Here is a 12,966-nt window from a genome sequence, read left to right as displayed (position 1 = left end):
CGGCCTGGTGGTGTGTGATAATGGGCGAAATCTCGTTGCAGCTCTGGGACTAGCCAATTTGACGCACATCCCTTGCTTGGCGCATGTGCTGAATTTGGTGGTGCAGAAGTTCATTCACAACTACCCCGACATGTCAGAGCTGCTGCATAAAGTGCGGGCCGTCTGTTCGCGCTTCCGGCGTTCACATCCTGCTGCTGCTCGCCTGTCTGCGCTACAGCGTAACTTCGGCCTTCCCGCTCACCGCCTCATATGCGACGTGCCCACCAGGTGGAACTCCACCTTGCACATGCTGGACAGACTGTGCGAGCAGCAGCAGGCCATAGTGGAGTTTCAGCTGCAGCACGCACGGGTCAGTCGCACTACAGAACAGCACCACTTCACCACCAATGACTGGGCCTCCATGCGAGACCTGTGTGCCCTGTTGCGCTGTTTCGAGTACTCCACCAACATGGCCAGTGGCGATGACACCGTTATCAGCGTTACAATACCACTTCTATGTCTCCTTGAGAAAACACTTAGGGCGATGATGGAAGAGGAGGTGGCCCAGGAGGAGGAGGAGGAGGAGGAGGAAGAGGGGTCATTTTTAGCACTTTCAGGCCAGTCTCTTCGAAGTGACTCAGAGGGAGGTTTTTGGCAACAGCAGAGGCCAGGTACAAATGTGGCCAGCCAGGGCCCACTACTGGAGGACGAGGAGGACGAGGATGAGGAGGAGGTGGAGGAGGATGAGGATGAAGCATGGTCACAGCGGGGTGGCACCCAACGCAGCTCGGGTCCATCACTGGTGCGTGGCTGGGGGGAAAGGCAGGACGATGACGATACGCCTCCCACAGAGGACAGCTTGTCCTTATCCCTGGGCAGCCTGGCACACATGAGCGACTACATGCTGCAGTGCCTGCGCAACGACAGCAGAGTTGCCCACATTTTAACCTGTGCGGACTACTGGGTTGCCACCCTGCTGGATCCACGCTACAAAGACAATGTGCCCACCTTACTTCCTGCACTGGAGCGTGATAGGAAGATGCGCGAGTACAAGCGCACGTTGGTAGACACGCTACTGAGAGCATTCCCAAATGTCACAGGGGAACAAGTGGAAGCCCAAGGCCAAGGCAGAGGAGGAGCAAGAGGTCGCCAAGGCAGCTGTGTCACGGCCAGCTCCTCTGAGGGCAGGGTTAGCATGGCAGAGATGTGGAAAACTTTTGTCAACACGCCACAGCTAACTGCACCACCACCTGATACGCAACGTGTTAGCAGGAGGCAACATTTCACTAACATGGTGGAACAGTACGTGTGCACACCCCTCCACGTACTGACTGATGGTTCGGCCCCATTCAACTTCTGGGTCTCTAAATTGTCCACGTGGCCAGAGCTAGCCTTTTATGCCTTGGAGGTGCTGGCCTGCCCGGCAGCCAGCGTTTTGTCTGAACGTGTATTCAGCACGGCAGGGGGCGTCATTACAGACAAACGCAGCCGCCTGTCTACAGCCAATGTGGACAAGCTGACATTCATAAAAATGAACCAGGCATGGATCCCACAGGACCTGTCCGTCCCTTGTCCAGATTAGACATTAACTACCTCCCCATAACCATATATTATTGGACTCCAGGGCACTTCCTCATTCAATCCTATTTTTATTTTCATTTTACCATTATATTGCGAGGCTACCCAAAGTTGAATGAACCTCTCCTCTGCCTGTGTGCTAGGCCTAAATATATGCCAATGGACTGTTGCAGTGGTGGGTGACGTGAAGCCTCATTCTCTGCTATGACATGCAGACTGATTCTCTGCTGACATGAAGCCAGATCCTCTGTTACGGGAGCTCTCTCCTCTGCCTGGGTGCTGGGCCTAAATTTATGACAATTGACTGTTGCAGTGGTGGGTGACGTGAAGCCTGATTCTCTGCTATGATATGAAGACTGATTCTCTGCTGACATGAAGCCAGATTGTCTGTTACGGGACCTTTCTCCTCTGCCTGGGTTCTGGGCCTAAATTTATGAAAATTGACTGTTGCAGTGGTGGGTGACGTGAAGCCTGATTCTCTGCTATGATATGAAGACTGATTCTCTGCTGACATGAAGCCAGATTGTCTGTTACGGGACCTTTCTCCTCTGCCTGGGTTCTGGGCCTAAATTTATGACAATGGACTGTTGCAGTGGTGGCTGACGTGAAGCCTGATTCTCTGCTATGACATGCAGACTGATTCTCTGCTGTCATGAAGCCAGATTGTCTGTTACGGGACCTCTCTGCTCTGCCTGTGTGCTAGGCCTAAATATATGCCAATGGACTGTTGCAGTGGTGGCTGACGTGAAGCCTCATTCTCTGCTATGACATGCAGACTAATTCTCTGCTGACATGAAGCCAGATTGTCTGTTACGGGACCTCTCTCCTCTGCCTGGGTGCTGGGCCTAAATTTATGACAATGGACTGTTGCAGTGGTGGCTGACGTGAAGCCTGATTCTCTGCTATGACATGCAGACTAATTCTCTGCTGACATGAAGCCAGATTGTCTGTTACGGGACCTCTCTCCTCTGCCTGGGTGCTGGGCCTAAATATATGCCAATGGACTGTTGCAGTGGTGGCTGACGTGAAGCCTCATTCTCTGCTATGACATGCAGACTAATTCTCTGCTGTCATGAAGCCAGATTGTCTGTTACGGGACCTCTCTGCTCTGCCTGTGTGCTAGGCCTAAATATATGCCAATGGACTGTTGCAGTGGTGGGTGACGTGAAGCCTCATTCTCTGCTATGACATGCAGACTGATTCTCTGCTGACATGAAGCCAGATTGTCTGTTACGGGACCTCTCTGCTCTGCCTGTGTGCTAGGCCTAAATATATGCCAATGGACTGTTGCAGTGGTGGGTGACGTGAAGCCTCATTCTCTGCTATGACATGCAGACTGATTCTCTGCTGACATGAAGCCAGATTGTCTGTTACGGGACCTCTCTGCTCTGCCTGTGTGCTAGGCCTAAATATATGCCAATGGACTGTTGCAGTGGTGGGTGACGTGAAGCCTCATTCTCTGCTATGACATGCAGACTGATTCTCTGCTGACATGAAGCCAGATCCTCTGTTACGGGAGCTCTCTCCTCTGCCTGGGTGCTGGGCCTAAATTTATGACAATTGACTGTTGCAGTGGTGGGTGACGTGAAGCCTGATTCTCTGCTATGATATGAAGACTGATTCTCTGCTGACATGAAGCCAGATTGTCTGTTACGGGACCTTTCTCCTCTGCCTGGGTTCTGGGCCTAAATTTATGAAAATTGACTCTTACAGTGGTGGGTGACGTGAAGCCTGATTCTCTGCTATGATATGAAGACTGATTCTCTGCTGACATGAAGCCAGATTCTCTGTTACGGGACCTCTCTCCTCTGCCTGGGTGCTGGGTAGTGTTGAGCGCGAATATTCGAAAAGCAAATTTTTTTCGCGAATATCGCAACTTCGCGATTTCGCGAATATTTCGAATATAGTGCTATATATTCGTAAAAACGAATATTCGTTTTTTGTTTCCCCCCCCCCCCCCCACAAAATTACAGTACACATATAATTGATTGTTTCCCAAAGGTCCAACAGCTCAGATCTTACTCACATTGCCTAGAAAGTGATTGAGGCGCGAATCTTCGTAAGGCGATTTTATTAGCGCACATGCGAATATCGGCACGTCCCAGAACAGAGGCAAAGGGCTTTGCATTCATACATTAGTGAATTGAGTTGCGAATCTTCGTAAGGCGATTTTATTAGCGCACATGCGAATATCTACACTTGTCCCAGAACAGAGGCAAAGGGCTTTGCATTCATACATTAGTGATTGAATTGAGCTGCGAATCTTCGTAAGGCGATTTTATTAGCGCACATGCGAATATCGGCACGTCCCAGAACAGAGGCAAAGGGCTTTGCATTCATACATTAGTGAATTGAGTTGCGAATCTTCGTAAGGCGATTTTATTAGCGCACATGCGAATATCTACACTTGTCCCAGAACAGAGGCAAAGGGCTTTGCATTCATACATTAGTGATTGAATTGAGCTGCGAATCTTCGTAAGGCGATTTTATTAACGCAAATGCAAATATCTACACTTGTCCCCAGAACAGAGAGGCAAAGGCCTGTGCATTCATATAGTATAGCACCATATTCGCGAATACGTAGAACTTCGTAAAATTCGATTTACGAATATTCGTATTTTTTATTTTACTTTCCACCTTACAGATTACATTGATCTGTACTCTGTCAACTACTGTCATCACCCCCCACTGTATCTCGATTGATTCCCAAAAGTCTCACATTCCCTAGAAAGTGATTGAGGTGCGAATCTTCGTAAGGCGATTTTATTAGCGCACATGCGAATATCTACACTTGTCCCAGAACAGAGGCAAAGGGCATTGCATTCATACATTAGTGATTGAATTGAGTTGCGAATCTTCGTAAGGCGATTTCATTAGCGCACATGTGAATTTTGCATAGCATATGTATTATGCGATAATTCGAATTATCGCATATGCGAAATAATAACGAATTTGAATAATCGCGAATATTTTACGAATATTCTTTCGAATATTCACAAAATTTCGCGAATTCGAATATGGGACATGCCGCTCAACACTAGTGCTGGGCCTAAATTTATGACAATGGACTGTTGCAGTGGTGGGTGACGTGAAGCCTGATTCTCTGCTATGACATGCAGACTGATTCTCTGCTGACATGAAGCCAGATTGTCTGTTACGGGACCTCTCTCCTCTGCCTGGGTGCTGGGCCTAAATATATGCCAATGGACTGTTGCAGTGGTGGCTGACGTGAAGCCTCATTCTCTGCTATGACATGCAGACTAATTCTCTGCTGACATGAAGACAGATTCTCTGTTACGGGACCTCTCTCCTCTGCCTGGGTGCCGGGGCCTAAATATCTGAGAATGGACTGTTCCAGTGGTGGGTGACGGGAAGCCAGATTCTCTGCTATGGAACCTCTCTCCAATTGATTTTGGTTAATTTTTATTTATTTAATTTTTATTTTAATTCATTTCCCTATCCACATTTGTTTGCAGGGGATTTACCTACATGTTGCTGCCTTTTGCAGCCCTCTAGCTCTTTCCTGGGCTGTTTTACAGCCTTTTTAGTGCCGAAAAGTTCGGGTCCCCATTGACTTCAATGGGGTTCGGGTTCGGGACGAAGTTCGGATCGGGTTCGGATCCCGAACCCGAACATTTCCGGGATGTTCGGCCGAACTTCTCGAACCCGAACATCCAGGTGTTCGCTCAACTCTACCCATGACACATCCATCAGGTGGGACAGGACAGCCTATTGAGACATTTCAGCACAGGGACATACCCCCTACCTTATAAATAAACCTGATCTGGCCGCCATTTTACATTCAGTCTTTTGCCAGTGTAGGGAGAGGTTGCTGTGTGGAGCAGGGACAGGCTGTTAGGGACACCAAACGCTAGCTAATAGGGCCACAAAAGTCCTTTTAAGGACTGGTATAGGTGTGCTATCGATAGGTGTGATATACTGAGGGGTGTGATATAATTATAATATACTTTCTAACATAGAAAGTATATTATAGTGCATTTGTATTGTGCAGCAGTCTTGTGCGGTTCTGCTGCGATACCGCAGTGTGACACAGCGAGGGGTTTTGTCTCGGAAGGCAGGTATTTTCCTCCCAACATGTGCTGCTGGGCTGGTTTCTAGCCAGGTGAGGTCTAGTACCGAACTGGAGTTTAAGTGCCGGTCTGGGTTTTGGCAGCACCTGGCTGTCCTTAAATAGGCAGCTGGGCTCAGCAGCTGAGTCTCTGTGTTGGGATCTGAGGTTTTGTGCCAGACTGGAGGGCTGAGACCCATGTGCAGGGGGAACAGGCCCCCTAAAGCCTGCTGTGGACTACTGGAGGCAGATCTGCCAACAAGGTGACTTGTGCAATATGAACTTTACATTGTGTGTGAATTAACACCAAAGACTGCAACGTGACATGTTGTTGTGTGCAAATTGAACTTTCCATTTGTGTGTGAATTAACACCAAAGACTGCGAAGTGATGTATTTTATGCAACTGCCGCAAGTGTGAATAAACACTGAAGTTTGAGTTAAGAATTAGTATTTTGCCTCTGCTTACCCTATCTACCAGAGAGAAACCCCACAGCAGCTATACAGAGGGACAAACGCTATTGGAACATCTAATTGCAATGGGTGTGATATACCTGTTGCCCCCCAAAAAACAGATTGAGGGGTGTGATATACCTTCTTCCACAAAATACTGATTGAGGGCTGCGATACATATACCTATAAACAGGGTGGTGTGGTATAACTGTTGTGGCATAAAAATAATTGAGGGGTGTGATATACCTGCTTCCACAAAATACTGATTAGGGGGATTGATATACCTACTTCCACCAAATATTGATTGAGGCCTGCAAGATACCTGCTTCCACAAAATACTTATTGAGGGCCGCGATATACCTGCTTCCACAAAATACTGATTAAGGGGATTTATATACCTGTTTCCACCTAATATTGATTGAGGCTTGCGAGATACCTGCTTCCACAAAATACTGATTAAGGGAATTTATATACCTGTTTCCACCAAATATTGATTGAGGCCTGTGACATACCTGATCCACAAAATAGCGATTAAGAGGTTTGATATACCTGTTTCCACCAAATATTGATTGAGGCCTGCGATATACCTGCTTCCACAAAATACTGATTAAGGGGATTGATAAATCTGCTTCCAAAAAATATTTATTGAGGCCTGCGAGATACCTGCTTCCATAAAATACCGATTTAGGGGATTGATATACCTGTTTCCACCAAATATTGATTGCGTTCTGTAATATAACTGCTTCCACAAAATACTGATTAAGGGGTTCGCTATACTTGTTTCCACCAAATATTGATTGAGGCCTGTGACATACCTGATCCACAAAATAGCGATTAAGAGGTTTGATATACCTGTTTCCACCAAATATTGATTGAGGCCTGCGATATACCTGCTTCCACAAAATACTGATTAAGGGGATTGATAAATCTGCTTCCAAAAAATATTTATTGAGGCCTGCGAGATACCTGCTGCTTCCATAAAATACCGATTTAGGGGATTGATATACCTGTTTCCACCAAATATTGATTGCGTTCTGTAATATAACTGCTTCCACAAAATACTGATTAAGGGGTTCGCTATACTTGTTTCCACCAAATATTGATTGAAGCCTGCGATATGCCTGCTTCCACAAAAAACTTATTAAGGGGATTGATATACCTGCTTCCACAAAATTTTGATTGAGGCCTGCGAGATACCTGCTTCCACAAAATTCTGATTAAGGGGTTTGATATACTCGTTTCCACCAAATAGGGATTTAGGCCTGCAATATACCTGCTTCCACAAAATACTGATTATGTGAATTGATATACCTGCTTCCACAAAATATTGATTGAGGCCTGCGATATACCTGCTTCCACAAAGTATTGATTAAGGGGATTGATATACCTGCTTCCATAAAATACTGATTGAGGTCTGCGATATACCGGCTTCCACAAAATACTGATTGAGGTCTGCGATATACCTGCTTCCACAAATACTGCTCTTCTTTAGGGACTTAGGCACAGGGTCATTTTGAAAATGATAGGCAGAGGAAGAGGCAGGCCATTCCGCAGGAGTGGTAGGGGTTGGGCAGGTGCACAGGCTAGAGCCTAAGTGGGAAGTTGGAAAAGGCGCGTGCGATTACTACAAAGGACGCACCAGAGTTGGTTGAGTGGCTCATTCAGCCTTCGCTTCTGCACCTTACTCACTCTTTGCTGTGTGCACCCCCAAATACACCACCATCACCACCATAGCCCCTCTACTCGAGTCAGACAAATTATTTTCCAATCCATTCCCATACCTTACCGATGTGCAGCCATTCTTGACATCGCACACTGTGTGAATGTGTATGTAGACAAAACAGGATGCATTATATACTATAACACCGCTCAGTATACCGTATATAGTATACAACAGTATGCAATATAAAGTGTATCACCCCACAGTGTCATGGAACCATGAACCAGACGTACAACAAGAGATAAGTGGAAAATAAGAAGGTTTTATTGAAGAGCAAGCCGTAAGCAAAGTCCGAACGGATGGCTAAACCGAAGCAGGGTCTTGCGGAGACAGAGGTCAGGAACCAGAAGGGTAGTCAGACGAAGCCAGGAACAGGAACCAACGGGGTAGTCAGACGAAGCCGGAATCAGGAACCAACGGGGTAGTCAGACGAAGCCGGAATCAGGAACCAACGGGGTAGTCAGACGAGGCCAGGATCAGGAACCAGAAGCAGCAGCAGTCTTGGAAGCATGTGAACACAGGAGGACCAAGCAAGGAACTGAAGCCACAGACCTCCTATATATATGAGCTGGGCATCCAGCTCCTCCCAGTGGGAAGGAGGAGCCGCAGGGTGGGAGGCTACAAGAAAACCCAGAAACCAAGATGGCCGCCAGCACATGTCAAACGAAGGGAACAGCAAGGAGGTAAGACCATGACAGTACCTCCCCCTCAAGGGCCCCTCCTCCGCGGAGTAAGGAACGGTTTCTGAGGGAAGCGTGCGTGGAAGGCTCGGAGCAAAGCAGGAGCATGGACATCTGCGGAGGGAACCCAGGAACGCTCCTCTGGACCATAACCACGCCAATGGACCAAAAACTGCACCCGGCCGCGGACCAGGCGTGAGTCCAGGATATTGCTCACCTCATACTCCTCACGATTGCCCACTTGGACCGGACGAGGCCGAGGAATCGAGGAAGTGAAACGATTACACACCAGTGGCTTCAACAGGGAGACATGAAACACGTTGGAGATCCGCATGCCAGGAGGAAGCGCAAGGGCATAGGCTACCGGGTTTACCCTGCGAAGCACTCGGAAGGGACCAACAAAGCGAGGCGCCAGCTTGGGAGTGGGCACTCGAAGGTTGAGGTTGCGGGTGGACAACCATACGCGGTCTCCGACCTGGTAGGAAGGAGCGGGCGCTCGTCTGCGATCAGCCTGGAGTTTCTGGCGCTGCGCAGAGACCTCAAGGGACCTCTGGATCTGTACCCAAGAAGCACGTAGGACGGAAAGGTGATCCTCCACAGCCGGAATATCCTGGGGAGAGAATACCTCCGGTAACACGGCAGGTTGGAACCCATAATTGGCCATGAAGGGAGACGTCCCAGAGGAAGAGTTCACCGCCGTGTTCCTGGCAAACTCAGCCCAAGGCAGGAGGTCAACCCAATTGTCTTGGTGATCGGAGACATAGCAACGAAGGAATTGCTCCAAGGCCTGATTGGATCGTTCTGCGGCCCCATTGGACTGAGGGTGGTAGGCCGAGGAGAAAGAGAGATGAATCCCCAACTGGGAGCAAAAGGCGCGCCAGAACCTGGACACAAACTGACTCCCCCGATCCGACACAATCTCCTTGGGCAAACCGTGCAACCGGAAGACCTCCCTGGCAAAAATCGAGGCCAACTCTTGTGCAGAGGGTAACTTCTTGAGAGGAACACAGTGGCACATTTTGGAAAACCGATCCACAATCATGAGAATGACCGTATGGCCTCGGGATGCAGGGAGGTCCACAATGAAATCCATCCCCAGGTGTGACCATGGACGCTCCCCGGTGGCTATGGGTTGCAAAAGGCCCAACGGAAGGTGCCGAGGGGACTTACTCTGGGCACAAACGGAGCATGCCGCTACATATGCGGCGATGTCGGAACGTAGAGAAGGCCACCAGAACAGACGTGAAACCGCCCAGGACAGCTGATTCTTTCCAGGGTGCCCCGCGGCCTTGGAGTTATGGTAGGTTCGCAACAACCGAGTGCGCAACTCCTCAGGCACAAAACATCTGCCGTTGGGTCTCCCAGAGGGAGCACCAGATTGAGCCGCCAAAATCTGCTCACCCAGAGGAGAAGTCAGGCTGGTGCGAATAGCGGCCAGGATCTGATTCGGGGGTATGACCGTAGTCGGAATCGACTCCTCCCCGGACAGCTCGGAGTACTGCCGTGATAAGGCATCCGCTCTGATGTTCTTGGAGCCGGGTAGGTAGGAGACCACGTAATTAAAACGTGACAAGAACAGAGCCCATCTGGCCTGACGTGGTGTCAATCTCTTGGCCTCAGAGAGGTAGGTCAGATTCTTGTGGTCCGTCAGGATGAGAACCGGAACCACCGAGCCCTCGAGCAAGTGCCTCCATTCTTTAAGGGCCTGCACGATGGCCAATAACTCCCTGTCACCAATCTGATAGTTGCACTCCGCGGAAGACAGTTTCCGGGAGTAAAACTCACAAGGAAGCAGAGGACCCTCTGGTGTTCTACGCTGAGACAGGAGGGCGCCTACTCCCGTCTCAGACGCGTCCACCTCGAGGACAAAAGGCAACCCAGGGTTGGGATGCGACAGAATCGGAGCCGACACAAAGGCGGACTTTAGAGCCTCAAAAGCTCGGATGGCCTCGAGCGGCCAGACCTGAGGATTACTGCCCTTCCTGGTCAGATCCGTGAGAGGCTTGGCTAGCATGGAAAAGTCCCTGATGAACTTCCGATAATAATTGGCGAAGCCCAAAAAGCGCTGCAGGGCACGAAGCCCACTGGGCTGGGGCCACTGTAAGACAGCCGAAACCTTCTCAGGATCCATGGAGAACCCCTCAGCGGAAATGATGTAACCTAAGAAGGTTACCTGGGATCGGTGAAATTCGCATTTCTCAAGCTTACCGAACAGCTTGTTCTCTCGTAAGCGTTGCAACACTCGTCTGACATCCAGAATGTGGGCCTCCATGGATGCAGAATATACCAAGATGTCATCCAAATAGACCACCACACACTGCTGCAACAGGTCACGGAAAACATCGTTGATGAATTCCTGGAAGACTGCGGGCGCATTGCACAACCCAAAGGGCATAACCAAGGATTCATAATGACCGGTCCTGGTGTTAAACGCGGTCTTCCACTCATCGCCCGCCTTGATCCTTACCAGGTTATATGCCGCCCTCAGGTCGAGTTTGGTAAAGACCGTGGCCCCTTTGAGGCGATCGAACAGCTCGGAAATCAAGGGTATCGGGTAAGCGTTCTTGATCGTGATGCGATTGAGACCCCTGTAATCGATGCAAGGCCTCAACTCTCCGCCCTTCTTTTTCACAAAGAAAAATCCAGCCCCTGCCGGGGACGAGGATTTGCGAATGTGTCCGCGTGAAAGCGCCTCCCTCACGTACTCCTCCATGGCCTCATTCTCCGCTACCGACAGTGGATAGACTTTGCCACGAGGAGGAACGGCACCGGATTGTAACTCTATGGCACAATCGTATGGGCGGTGCGGAGGTAGGGCAACCGCGCGCACCTTATCGAATACATCCCGGTACTCTTCGTATTCAGGAGGCAACAGAGAGTCCGAGGAAGTACACAGCAACTTGACAGGCCCATGGATGCAACTAGCCCCACACTGCGGTGACCACGAGAGGATCTCGACCGATCTCCAATCGAAAGTCGGATTATGCTTCTGGAGCCAGGGGTACCCCAAGACCACCGAGTAGTGTGGAGACGAAATAACCTGGAGACAGACCGACTCTCTGTGAACGGCACCAATGGCTATCCCCACTGGAAGGGTCTCATGAGTCACGTGTGGCGGCAGAAGGGGTCTGCCGTCTATCGCCTCAAGAGCCAGTGGGGAACCTCGAGGCTGCAGAGGAATGGAATTGGCGGCAACGAACACTCTATCAATGAACAAACCACCAGCACCAGAGTCCACCAACGCCTGGGTCGTCACCGAGCCCCCGACCCAGGAGAGGACAACCGTGATCAGTGGTTTGTCAACACGGGAAACCGGGGACGAGGAGACTCCACCCAAGATCTGCCCCCGACAGGACCTCAGGTGCGAGCGTTCTCCCGGACGGTTCGGACATGCCAACCGAAAATGCCCACCGAGACCACAGTACATGCATCGGCCCTCGCGTCTCCGGAGTACCCTCTCCCCCTCAGACAGGCGAGCAAACCCCCGCTGCATGGGTTCACCCCCAGACAAGTCATCCCCAGGAGGCGTGGGAGGAGAGGGAGGCACGGGTGGGACAGCAAACGTAGGCGCCAATCTGTTAGGAGGCCTCCGCAGGCTCTCCTTAAAGGAAGGTCTCTCCCTGAGTCTGGTGTCAATCAAAATCAGGAAAGAAATAAGAGACTCGAGCTCCACTGGTAGGTCCTTAGCTGCAACCTCATCCTTCAAGGCATCCGAGAGACCATGAGAGAAAGCAGCGACCAGAGCCTCATTATTCCAGCCCACCTCTGCTGCCAGGGTACGAAACTCAATGGCGTATTCAGCTACGGATTGTGAACCCTGTCTGATGGACATAAGGAGCTTCGCAGCAGAGGCAGCACGAGCCGGCACATCGAATACCTTCCGAAGAGAAGCAACAAAACCGGAAAACTCGGCAACCACCGGATTGTTGTTCTCCCATAAAGGGCTGGCCCAGGCCAAGGCCTTGTCCGAGAGCAGCGAGATCAAGAAGCCCACCCTTGATCTCTCAGTAGGAAAGGCATGTGGCAGCAACTCGAAGTAAATGCCCACCTGGTTAAGGAAACCTCGGCACTGAGTTGGCTCTCCCCCAAAGCGCTGTGGAAGGGGGGCAGAACCGGTCATACCCTGAAACACCACAGGCGCAGCAACAGGTGTCAGGGTAGACTCTGGCGCAACAACCGGAGCGGCAGTAGGAGCGGGCCCAGGAGCGACAACCGACCCATCGGCAACGGAAGCTAAACGAGCCGTGCGTTCAAGCAGGGTTTGCAACGCCACAGCGAACCGACCCAACAGGTGATCCTGCTGATCAAGTCTGGCAACCAGCGTAGGTAGCGAGGGTGGCCCTGTACCGTCAGAATTCATGGCTTGGTCCTAATGTCATGGAACCATGAACCAGACGTACAACAAGAGATAAGTGGAAAATAAGAAGGTTTTATTGAAGAGCAAGCCGTAAGCAAAGTCCGAACGGATGGCTAAACCGAAGCAGGGTCT

At 50.2% G+C, this 12,966-nt stretch overlaps 1 protein-coding gene across 1 annotated transcript in view; it reads left to right on the top strand.

Annotated features, from left to right (window-relative positions):
* The window catches only part of LOC122944156 (protein transport protein Sec16B-like), a 138,634-nt gene that overhangs the window by 89,908 nt on the left and 35,760 nt on the right, over positions 1-12,966 (top strand). The window lies entirely within an intron of this gene.

Source organism: Bufo gargarizans, chromosome 7 (genome assembly GCF_014858855.1).
Source record: "Bufo gargarizans isolate SCDJY-AF-19 chromosome 7, ASM1485885v1, whole genome shotgun sequence".
Classification (NCBI taxonomy): Eukaryota; Metazoa; Chordata; class Amphibia; order Anura; family Bufonidae; genus Bufo; species Bufo gargarizans.
This window is presented reverse-complemented; position numbering and strand designations above follow the sequence as displayed.